Here is a 12,740-nt window from a genome sequence, read left to right on the forward strand (position 1 = left end):
GCAAATGTCTTTCAGAGAAACTCCTTTGAGAAAAGCTGTTGATGCTGCCATTGCTTGTGTGGAATATGCTCGGGGTTGTGTTGGGAGTGGTAACCCCTTAGAGGCATAAGACTGTGTTATACACATGGTTATAAGTTCACAAATATACTGGGACGATAATGGTTGTCCCTTACTTTTGTCGGCTAGAGAGACGATTAGCTGGTCAGTTTTCCTAAAACATCTCGTGCGGTCTACGAATGTCTAGTGTATGGAGAGACATTTCATGTGAAGAGGAGTGAGGCTTAGGGTAAAAAGATGGCAGGATAATAGGTTAGTTGATATGGAAGGACGAACAAACTTTTGGTATAAATGCTGGATGTGGCCTTAAGACTACCCCGTCTTTGTTAAAGATAGTGTAGGGTGGAATTGTCATTAGTGCTGATTGCTCACTGACTGCGTGCTGATGCAACTGCGAGGAGGAAAGCTAGTTTCATGGTTAAGGTGCGCAAAGGTATGGTAGCTAATGATTAAAATGGCAACATGGTTAGGACACTCAAAACAATGTCCAAGTTCCATACTGGGGGAAAAGGTTTACGAGGAGGACTTATATTCGATAGACCTTTCATGAATCTCTTAGTAGTTGGGTAAGCGAAAAGGGTGGTTTCCTCAACAGGCTGTCGAAAGGCCAAGATCGCCACGAGGTGAACTCTGAGAGAAGCTAATGCTAGACCTGTGTTTTTTAGATGTAGCAAGTAATCGAGGACACGAAGTGGAGCGGAATACGGGAGCAGCTGCTGCAAGGAACACCAGGAAGCGAAGCTGTGTCATTTTGAGAGTTCAGTATTTCTCGTTGTCTGCCATCTACTGTGAATGAGTACGTTTTGAATCTGAGTAGAGCAGAAGGATTCAGCAGGATTCAACCAACTAGGAGCCATGTCGTGAGTTGTAAGGTATGTATTTGTGAATGTCGTAATGTCCCTTGATTCTGAGTGAGAAGGTTTGGAAGGGTTGGCAACTGGTATGGTTTGCATGGTGACATGCGCCGAAGGAAGGGCCCATGCTGGTGCTATTAATATGACTGTGGCGCTGTCCGTTTTTATCTTCTGCAGGACTCTGAGAATGAGAACTGTAGGTGGGAATGCATAGAGGAGAGGTCCGCTCCAGTTGAGGAGAAACGCGTCGCCGAGGGAGTCCAGACCAAGTCCAGCCCTGGAACAGTACTTCTGACATTTGGTGTTTTGAAGCGTGGCGAAAAGGTCTATTAGGGGAGTGCCCCGCCGTTGGAAGAGAATATGGAACACTCGTCGTGCAGTTCCCACTCATGCTCCAGCGCAAAATTTCTGCTGAGAAAGTCTGCCCGAATGTTCGTGATGCCAGATAAGTAAGAGGCCACTGGTGTTATACCATGGCGAATACACCAGTTCCAAAAGCAGATCGCTTCCATGTAGAGGGAGCGGGAGTGAGCTCCATCTTAGCAGTTCACATAATACACTGAAGTGACATTGTGAGTATCCTCACGGTGGTATTGCAGATATGACTGAGGAAAGATCTGCAATTATTGAAGAATGCCCGAAGCTCCAGAAGGTTTACATGGAGCCGTGTCTCAGAAAGTGACTAGCAGCTTTGGATTGAAATGTTGTCCATTTGTGCTCCACAGCCCAGAAGGAAGGCTTCCAAGGTTATGTGATGAGATGGCAGTTGTGAGTGAAAAGGCATACCAGCAAGGAGATTTGTGTGGTTAATCCACCACTGGAGCAATTGGGTAACAGATGGTGGAGTGGTTACTGACCTGTGGAGGTCATGCCTCGTGTGGTCGTATACGGTCGCTAACCAATACTGAAGGCTGTGAAGACAGTCTGGCGTAGCGGACGACATAAATTGTAGCTGCCATGTGGCCCGTGAGCTTTAGACAGGTAAATATCTGGACGGATGGACTGCCTCGAACAATTGCTATGAGGTCTTGGATAGTCTGGAGTCTCTGAACGGGTAAGTATGTTCTTGGGCACCGATGAATCCCAACTCCTGAGTCGGTTGAAAAATGGACTTTTGGTTGTTTATGAGTAGCCCAAGGGCATGGAAAGTTCTCATGGTGGTCTTGGGCATACCGAGAACATCGGTGCAAGAATGACCTTTCATAGGGGAATATGATAACCCCTTGACGGAGGTGTGCCGCAACTATCTCCAGGATTTTTTAGAATACTCTGGAGGCAGTGAAAAAGGCCAAAGGGAAGGATCCTGTATTGAAAGTAACTTTTTCCGACTATGAATCATAAGAATCATCTGTGCACAGAGTGGATTATGACATGAAAATATGTGTCCTAAAGATCGAGGGCCGCAAACCAGTCGTACTTATCTAACACAGGTATTATCGAAGCGACTGACATCATTTGGAAAAGTTGTTTCCATAAGAAATTATTCAGTTCCGGAGATCAAATATCAGTCACCATCCGTCCAACTTCTTCTCAGTGAGGAAATAACGGGAGTAGAAGTCCCTGCCTATGAACTGTGCTGTAACTGGTTCTATCGCACCAATGGAGAAGGTGGTCAACTTCAGTGCGCAGCAGAGTTTCATGAGATGGGTCCCTGAAGAGGCAATGGGGAGGGGGTGGGACTGGGGGAATGCTGATGAAGGGTATGGAGTATCCTGATTGGATTATTTCTAACACCCACCTGTCTGTGCTGATTGAGTCCCATTGATGGTAAAAGGGCCTCAGGCAGTGATGATATTGGTGACCTTGGTGACTTTTGCTGGTATTTGCGTTTGTCTGCGTACCCTTGACCGAGGCGTCAATCTGCTGTTTGGTATTCATTGGGGTCTGGGTGTGATTCCCCTGGTTTTGACGCCTCTGTGGTCTTTGTCTGTTCCATTGGAGATCAACGGCCCTCTGCTGGTTCTGCCATTGTTGTCAGACGTAAGGGTAGTCATAGCGTCTCTGATATGGAGGGTAACACCGATGCCTATACAGAGGGATGTACATACCCAGCGTCCGTAGTGTTGTGCGAGAGTCCTTGGAAGAGTGTTGCACACTATCCGTTTTCTCAGAAAATAGCTTGTCCCTGTCAAAGGGCAAATCCTCGACTTTAGTCTGGAGATCTTTGGGGACTGATGCCAACTGGAGGTAAGACGCTCGTCCACTACCGCCGTGGTGGCAGATCTCGCTGCTGTGTCTGCTACATCGGCTTCTGTACCTAATGACTGGAAGGTAGCCAACATGACACCAATATTTAAAAAGGGCTCTAGAGGCGATCCTGGCAATTACAGACCGGTAAGTCTAACTTCAGTACCGGGCAAATTAGTTAAAACAATAGTAAATAATAAAATTGTGAAGCATGTAGAAGAACATAATTTGTTGGACACAAGTCAACATGGTTTCTGTAAAGGGAAATCCTGTCTTACTAATCTATTAGAGTTCTTTGAAGGGGTTAACAAACATGCGGATAAGGGGAATCCAGTAGATATAGTATACTTGGATTTTCAGAAAGCCTTTGACAAGGTCCCTCACCAAAGGCTCTTGTGTAAATTACATGGCCATGGGATAAGAGGGAAGGTCCTTTCTTGGATTGAGAACTGGTTAAAAGACAGGAAACAAAGGGCAGGAATAAATGGTAAATTTTCAGATTGGAGAGGGGTAACTAGTGGTGTTCCAGAAGGGTCAGTCCTGGGACCAATCCTTTTCAACTTATTCATAAATGATCTGGACAAAGGGGTAAGCAGTGAGGTAGTAAAGTTGGCAGATGATACAAAACTGTTTAGGATAGTCAAGACAGAAGCAGACTGTGAGGAACTCCAAGAAGATCTCACCAAACTGAGAGATTGGGCAACAAAATGGCAAATGAAATTTAATGTGGATAAGTGTGAAGTAATGCACATTGGGAAAAATAACCCCAACTATACATATAGTATGATGGGGGCTAATTTGGCTACGACAAATCAGGAAAGAGATCTTGGAGTTCTCTGAAAACTTCCACGCAGTGTGCAGCGGCAGTCAAAAAGGCAAATAGGATGCTAGGAATTATTAGGAAAGGGATAGAAAATAAGACCCAGAATATCTTACTGCCCTTGTATAAAACTATGGTACACCCACATCTTGAATACTGTGTACAGATGTGGTCTCCTCACCTCAAAAAAGATATTTTGGCTTTGGAAAGGGTTCAGAAAAGGGCAAATAAATGATTAGGGGTTTGGAACGGGTCCCATATGAGGAGAGGTTAAAGCGACTGGGACTTTTCAGTTTAGAAAAGAGGAGACTGAGGGGGGATATGATAAGAGGTCTATAAAATTATGAGTGGTGTGGAGAGGGCCGATAAAGAAAACTATTTAGGGAACTAATAAATAAAAGAACTAGAGGACACCAAATGAAATTAATGGGGAGCAGGTTTAAAACTAATAAAAGAAAGTTCTTCTTCACACAGCGTGTAGTCAACCTGTTGAACTCCTTGCCAGAGGAGGCTGTGAAGGCTAGGACTATAATAGAGTTTAAAGAGAAGCTAGATAATTTCCTGGAGGTTAGTTCCATAAAAGGCTATTAGCCAGGGGATAAAATGGTGTCCTTGGCCTCTGTTTGTCAGAGGCTGGAGAGGGATGGCAGGAGACAAATCGCTCAATCGGTGTCTTCGGTCCACCCTCTCTGGGGCACTTGGTGCTAGCCACTGTCGGCAGACAGGATACTGGGCTTGAAGGACCTTTGGTCTGACCCAGTACGGCCATTCCTATGTTCTTTTGTACATCCATGACTATCTGTAGGGCAACTCTGGCTGATGTATAGCCCTCATGGACAACCGATTTAAGTATGGGCTGCTTTGCTTCCGGCAGATGGTCTATCGGGGTGAGTTTCGTTAAACTGTCAAATATGTGGTTAGAAAGGTATGCTCTGTAGTTCACTATCTGGAGTGTGAGTGTCACAGATGTGTATACCTTCCTATCAAGTAAATCCAATCGCTTTGTGTCCTTCATCCACCACTACAGAGTGCGGTTGGGGATGGGTAAAAAGGAACTCCATCCCCTTAGGTGGCACAAAAATATTTTCTGTCTGCTCTTTTGCTAGTTGGTGGAGCAGAAGCTGGGGTTTGCCATATCTCTTCCGTGACCTCAAGTATAGCTTCATCAAGTGGTATGGCTATTTTTGCTCTGTGTAGAGGCTGAAGGTTTTTAAGGAAGTGGTGTTGCTTCTCCTTTATTTCATCTAGGTATATTTCCTGGCTTATAGCTATCTTCTTGAAGAGTTCTTGGAATTGATGAAGGTCATCAGGTGGGGAGATGTCTCCTAGGATTAGGGCCTCATCCGGTGAGGAAGAGGAACAGTCCATGGAGGAAGTCTCCTGCCGTTGGTCCTCTGTGGTGGAAAGCTGAGTATCATCTGGTTAACATTGAGGAGACGCAGGTTGGCCTGTTGGAGTAGGAGGGGCTGGAGTTGGTGTGCAATCACAGCATGACCTTCCACGAGACCTAGAGAGGTAATAGTATGAGTGTCGACTAGGGAAGTGTCATTGGTAGTAGTCGTCGCGATAGTAAAGTCTTTCAAGAGGCGACCAACGATCAAAATAAGTGTACAAAGATTGTTCCCAATGAGATGAACAAATTGAACAGGGTGAATGGGAATGGGCACACAAGGCTCTAGATGTTGTTGGAGACAAAGAACAACAACTGCGGAGACGATGATGGTGAGTCATGGCAGCTGCTAGAAATGGTGAAAGTAGCCTTTGCCGTGGAAAACACAGGGATTGGTGCCGGTGCAAATCATGTAGTGTGGGGGACCTCGGTGCCGGTGGAGATGGTGACGGTGCCAGTGAAAAGCGCAACGAGCAGGAGCGTGAGTGGCTTCAGCACAAATATGGACTCGGTGCGGTGCTGGGCACTTCATTGTCGGGCGCATCGGTGCTGGGCGTGTGCAGCATTGGTGCCGCAGGGTTTTGTGTCGGGGCAATCAGTGCCATATCATGCACCGAAGGCACGATCGGTGCCAGTGGTGAGCCCGGTGCTGCCAGTGCTTATGATGCTCTCAGAACAGATTCCGTCAGTGCCGAGGACGCGGCTGGTGCTGACATATATCTCGGTACCGGTTTTGGCAATTTCTTTGTTTCTAGTACCACGGAAGCCTTGGGACGCGGTTCTGAAGTACCCGACTTCCCTGGCTTATCTCCCGAACAAACTCTTCTCTGTGTAGTAACTGGCAGAGATCTTGTGGGCGATGCCCTGTGCTTCTTAGAAGTCTCTGTGGTAGGGGAAGAAGCTCTATGTTTCTGAGGGTGTGCGGAGGTGGCCGCGCTTCCATAACGTTCTGGTTGGAGCGCCTTATCGAATAAAGTCATACGGAGCCTCATCTCTCTGTCCTGTCTGGCCCTTGCAGTCATTTTTAAACAATGCGAACATTTCTGAGGGACATTGGATTCTCCAAGACAGCAAATGAAGCAGGAGTGGCTGTCTGAGGTAGGCACTCCCTCGTGACAAGTGTCATATTTCTTAAAGCCTGAAGAGGATGGCATTTCTTTCTTTCTTTTTTTAATGGGATATATATATATATATATATTTTTTAAAAGTAACTAGTTAGATCTATGGCACTATTAACTATGGGATAAACTTGAGGGAAAAGGAATAGCTAGATTATAAGTTGGCTACAAACAAGGGAAAAAAAGTCATCTTTTTTTTCTCTTTTAACTAGGAGAATAACCAGAGGGATATTCGGGAGCGAGGAGAAGAAAAAACTAGGAATAGAACGAGCTCATGCAAAAGTAAAGGAAGAATTTGAGGAGAGCAGTTTACTCCGTCTTCAGCCTGAGGCGGTTGAGTGGAACTGGCGGGGGCCAGACCACGCGAGCACAGAAAAAAGCGCAACACCGCAAGACGCTGCCGCGCATGCGCAGTCCGGCTGAGTACTGCTACTGAAAAGTCTCCGTTCTGTGGTGCCAGGGCAAGCCCGCACCCATGGCCACACCACTCGAAGTAGAACATACTTTTTGTCTCCTACAATACAGTATGGTTAGCAAAGAGTTAAGTGAAACACAGTAAAGTGTTCCATAACAAATGAGGTCCAGCAAGAGTGATGTCTTATTTTCATAAAAGGACAAATCTATTCTATTTATCCAGAAAATTAATCTGCAATCTTCTTTCCTAATCAGACAATGATCTGGCGGTTATTTTAGAAATGCATATTATTTTGAAAGATTTTTTAGCTATCCAGCTGCTCAAATGAAGGTCCCCTTTGTATAAACTAGGTTCTTGGACACAGCTAAGTTTCCTGGGGCACAAACAGATTTGATTGCATTATGAAGGGAGAGGCAGTCTACAACAGCTATACAAGAAAAGAAAACTGAATTTCCTGTACAGACTCAGAAGAGATGTTACATCTGATGCATTCACCATATCCAAAAGCAGAGAACAAATGATAGCAGTATAAAAACTCATGCAAATTAATATACAGCATACTGCACCTAACACTATAACGTTCTTCATAACATGAAATAACATTAACATAATCAATTTGTCACAAAATATTTGTGAGAAAGAAGTAAAAAGAATGTGAAGAAGGGGAAAGAAGGGTGATTATTTTAATCTATTTCAGACAAAGTATTATGCAAGGATATAGTAGTAATTTATAACTTTTCACATTAATTACAGGAAGAGCAGAAGGACAAATGTAGGCACATGGAGTTGGAAGCAAATGAGTAGTTATTTTTATCATCTTGAATGCCTGTTTAATCTTGAGAATAAACAATCACTTGAGTTAAACAAAATCATTGTTTTGGCTAAAAAGCAGCTCAAACCGACAAAAAGTAAAAGCTAGAAATTCTACACAACCTTTTATGCCTTAGTAAAATATTTTCAGACTGTAGGTTGGAAATTGAGGATTTGGATCTCTTTTCTTCTCTTGTATCTATCTCTTTGTATCTATTTTTCAATAGTTCATGTCTGAAAGGGTCTGGCAATTATTTAGTTCCTCAGGCTGTGTCCAGACTCAGGGGTTTTTTTTCGAAAAAAGTAGCCTTTTTTCGAAAAAACTTCACCTGCGTCTAGACTGCAGCCACATTCTTTCGAAATTAAATTGAAAGAATGCGGCTTTTCTTTCGACGGCGGTAAACATAATTCCACGAGGAAGAACGCCTTTTTTCGAAAGTGCTCTTTCGAAAAAAGGCGTTCTTGAAAGCAAACAGGGCTTTTTAGAAAGAGAGCATCCAGACTCACTTGCTGCTTTCTTTCGAAAAAGCGGCTTGCTTTTTTGAAAGTTCCGTGTGCAGTCTGGACGCTCTCTTTCGAAAGAGGCTTTTTCGAAAGTATCTTTCGAAAAAACCTCTTTCGAAAGAGGCTTGCAGTCTAGACATAGCCTCAATCTCCTGCAACAGAGTAAACATGGTTGATTAGCTCTGTATGACATTCTGAGAGCTGACTATTAGTTTCACTTGCACAGAAGTTGATGAGTGTCTATGAAGATACAGCTGTAGTTTTATGTTCCCAATTCTGTGACGTGTTTTGAAATTTTTAAATTTTTTAACAGATGCTTTATATTGACCTTGTAGTTAAGTTTCAGGAGTGGGCGTCAGAAGATTGAGATTCTATTCCTGGCTCAGAGATCAACTTTATTTTTGACTTCTCACGAGTCACTTCAATCTTTTTGTATCTCAATTTTGTCTTTAGAAAAGCGGGGACACAATATTTATTTCATAAAGGTGTTGCAACACTCAGTTAACTTTTGTTAGTAAAGAACCAGGGGGGCTGACAGACTTGCCAGGCCCCGAGGTAAGGTGTGGGGGAGCTCTGCACTCCCAGAAGGGGCGGAGCCGGGAACAGCCAGCTCTCAGCACCATCCAGAGTTCACTGTGCTGCCCCCTCTACTAGTCCTGAGAGCCGATCAGAGCCCACCACGTGGTGCAGCAGCAGCAATTTAAAAAAAAATAACCCAAGGCTCTGAGTGCTACTGCTCTTGCAGTGGGAGTGGCCAGGAACCCTGCACCCTTTTGAGTCACCGAGCTCTGGGACAACTGTTCTCTCCCTCCCATGACCATTGGCAGGCCCATAAAGAACTTTGAATATGGATGGAAGATGCTATAGAATAATAAAATATTGTCTCTACCTCTCATTAAGTCTCATTCATAGGAATGTGCAATGAAGGGATAAATCATGACCTATCGGACACTTCCATCTCCCTCTTCTCTTGCCCCCTAGCCTACTATGGGGAGTCAAGAACTACTGGCAGCATTATACCCTCTTATTCCTTGCATTTCCTGAGTTTAAAGGATGTGATTATACCTGTTCCCAAGCCCCTACACAATCCATGTTGCATCTCTTTCCTTTTCTCTCTAAAATATTTCTATATTAAAACACAGTTCAAACAAACTTAACACCACAAATTACTACACTAAATCCTTTTGACAGACTAATATAATGAATGCCGTAAGTTTCTTTATGCTAAGATTTTCTGGTTGCATCCTTTATTTTTTGTTAGTGACAAGTTAAAATTTCAATTATAGATATTAACTAGACAGAAGTTGAGTAGGACCAAGGAAAACAACTTAAAGAGAACCTTCCAAAAATACAGTTTGCTCAGCAACTGTTACCAAATATGCTTGACAAAACAAATGTGTTCATGGCCTATATGTTATGAAATCCTTTTCAGTTATCCACCTACAAGGTCACCTTCCATCAATCATTTTGTATTGTGAAAAGCTTAACCAAAAAAACCTGAGTGTTCTAGAAAGGGGAGGGAAACACATTTTTCACAAATGACAGAACTTTACACTATTTACCAAACTATGTATTATTGTCATTAGATTCGTGTTCTTGAAAACAAACTTAGTATTTATCAGTTTGGTTATTCTAAAACTGCAAATAAATCAAACACAATTAATGATATTTCAGCATCTAATTAACCCATTTTCTTTTCTGCAGCACTGAATTTTATAAAACACTGAGCATTTCTCACCTTAGTCTAGAGGAAAGAAAATAAGATCTATAATATTCATTTTATAAATGTGTATTTGTCTAGGAGTCTGTTTGTTCAAGAACTCCTCCTAAACAATAAGAGCTAGAACCACCAAATCTGGCACACTCTTATCCTAACATAAAACAAGATCAGAGTTTGGTTGTGCCAGGAAAATGGGGCGTGCACGGAATGGGACTGTTTTCCAAAACATGGAAAGGAAGGGACTGAGAGGAGGGATGCAATATTCAGTCAATAATGGGGATAGTGATCACAGAGGAGAGCTATACTGCAGAGTGACCACTGCAGAAAGCTGTACTACCAAGACAGTGGTGAGCTGAGGCCGAATCTTGTCATCTTGCCTGTCATCAAGAAACAGCTTCTGCTGCTCCCTCCCCACCCCAGGAGAGGAAGGAGGAAAGAGAACACTCCTGGCAGCCTCCCCACCATGGCAGGGGATCTGCTGAGGAAGAAAGGCCTCAGTTCCCCTCTGCCCTGGGAGGGGAAAAGAAGAAAGCCCCTGGAAGTCCCCCATCCTGGGAGAAGGGAAGGAAAAAGCCCTGGTGGCCCCCCTGTCCTGAGAGGTGTAAGAGGGAAGGAAGCCTCCGGCGGCTCTTCCTGCACCCCCACACCACAGCTTCCTGCTCTGAGGCCCCTGAATCCCCAAGGCCCTGCCATGACTCCTGCACTCCCCACACTGCCAGTCCCCTATTCGCGAGGACCCACGCAATGCCAGGTAAGTTCTCTATTAACAAACTAAAGTAAAATAATTCCTAGGGCTTAATCATGAAACCCTATTTTATATCATAATCTGACAGTACTGACAGCATGAAATTATTTCAACTCTGAGATGCTGAAAACTTTAATAGGAAAGTCTCCTAAATTTTCCATCATTGTCAATTTTCAGTTTTTATAAGCATGTCTTTCTAAATTAGGGAGTCTGAAGAACTGAAAGCAAAATGTTTTTTATACATTTATTCATTTTCCAAGAGCACAAAGAGAGACCATCTAAGATTTTCCACCATTCCCTGACAAAGTCTTCAACACACAAAGACTACATTTTTAAGAGTAAAGATTTAACCTGGTCTATTAAATGTAGGTTTCTCTTGAACAGACAGATTAAACTGCACAGAATTGTTACTGAAGGTTTAGCAACGTATACTAGTATTTTTCAAAAGAATGTACTGAATCAGCCATTTCATTTTCTTTTTAACAGCCTAAGTAAGGCTTGAAGCTTTTCAGTAGTTGCCTATACCATGAAGAACACTACACATTATTTCACAGGATTTATAGTTTTTCCTCAAGAAAGACCCAGAAACTAAATAATTTAAAGAATGAATTACCTTTCACCATAATGAATGGGGTCTCTCTGTAAGGATGACAAGCACTTCAGAGTAAAGGCCATTGATAAGGTACAATAAAGAGAGTTTTCACAATACCTGGTTTGTTTGTTTGCACAAAGCCTCTATTCCTAATGCTGTTGGTGGTTGGAACCCCAGAAACACAACACATCAGCCCAAATTAAAACTGAAAATTGAGTACGACACATTTTATTTCCATTCCATTATTAACCCAGTGAAGAGCTGAAGGTACACACATTCTAATTAAGTTAGCTTTGCAGTAATGCAGTCTGTTGTGAAACAAAAAAACCAAAACACTTTTTTCCTCTTCTTTGAATCCCTGGGTAAAATGAAAGGAGACTTTGTAACAAGTGATAATGGCAGAGATACAGTTTACTAAACAACACGTCTTCCCTCTACTTTCCCAGCATCCCCTCCCAACACTTGCCTGTCCCTAATAGCTGGCTCTTCCCCTCTTCCTCACCATCATTTGTTTATGTCTTGTCCCTTGTTAGTTGACCTCAAACAGTTTATTTTTCATGTCTCACTAACCAAGAGAGCCACTTGCTTGACCTTATTTTGAGTATGTAATTCTCCTTTTCTGATATCTGCATTCCTTCTTTGCCACAAGCCCTTCACCTCCTTGAGTACTGCCCACCCATCTATCCTTTAATGGCTACATATCCATTTATGCCCAGGACTTCTCTGACTCTCTAATTCATCTCCTTCTGTGGAACCTCAATCCTTCCATTCCTCTTTTGTTTTCTCTGTTCAAATACAAAGTCCATCCTTTATGTCTTGAATCCTAGCTCATTTCCAAGATCCACTTCCTTGCTGTTGTTCCTGATCACCTCTGGAGAAAATTCCATGACCACATACACTATATATATTACACATTTCTGTCTCCCCATCTTTTTGTATATTATGTATTTCCCTATATTGTAAGCTGTTTGAGTCAAGGATCACGTACCAAGGGCACAATACCAAAGGCAATGGTCCCTGATCTTCCTAATTAGGACCTCCGGCTTGACTGTAACAATTATAACATAAAAAAATTAGAAAATTACACCAGGATGAATCAGTTACAAAGCAATCAGCTAAATGGACAAACAGAAAAAAAAAGGTTATTGACCTTTTGTAACTATTGTTCTTTGGGATGTTTTGCACACAACCATTCCAATATAGGCATGTACATGCCCTGAGTATAATGGCTGGATTTTTTAAACCCTTATTGGTATCGATCAGATTTGCTCTAGCCCATCCTGGTCCCAGGCACTCTTAGTGCCAATATCAGAGGTCCTGCTGAGCCCATAACCTTTGGTTTCTTCTTACCAACCACTCCAAGAAAGGGGGCAGATGGTGTGCAACACATAACCAACAATCATTACCCAAAAAAAGGTCAGTAAAAGACAGCTACTTGTTTCATGACTGGTGTTAGTCAAGTTGTGTTGTTCATGTCTTAAGTGTTTCCCCTAGTAGTACCCATAGGGCAGCACCTATAGCGACCCCT

General features: G+C 43.0%; 1 protein-coding gene across 12 annotated transcripts in view; it reads right to left on the reverse strand.

Annotated features, from left to right (window-relative positions):
- Positions 1–12,740, reverse strand: part of TDRD3 (tudor domain containing 3) — a 219,654-nt gene that overhangs the window by 12,878 nt on the left and 194,036 nt on the right. The gene's annotated exons all lie outside the window — the stretch shown is intronic.

The sequence above is a fragment of the Pelodiscus sinensis genome, chromosome 1 (genome assembly GCF_049634645.1).
Source record: "Pelodiscus sinensis isolate JC-2024 chromosome 1, ASM4963464v1, whole genome shotgun sequence".
NCBI lineage: Eukaryota > Metazoa > Chordata > Testudines > Trionychidae > Pelodiscus > Pelodiscus sinensis.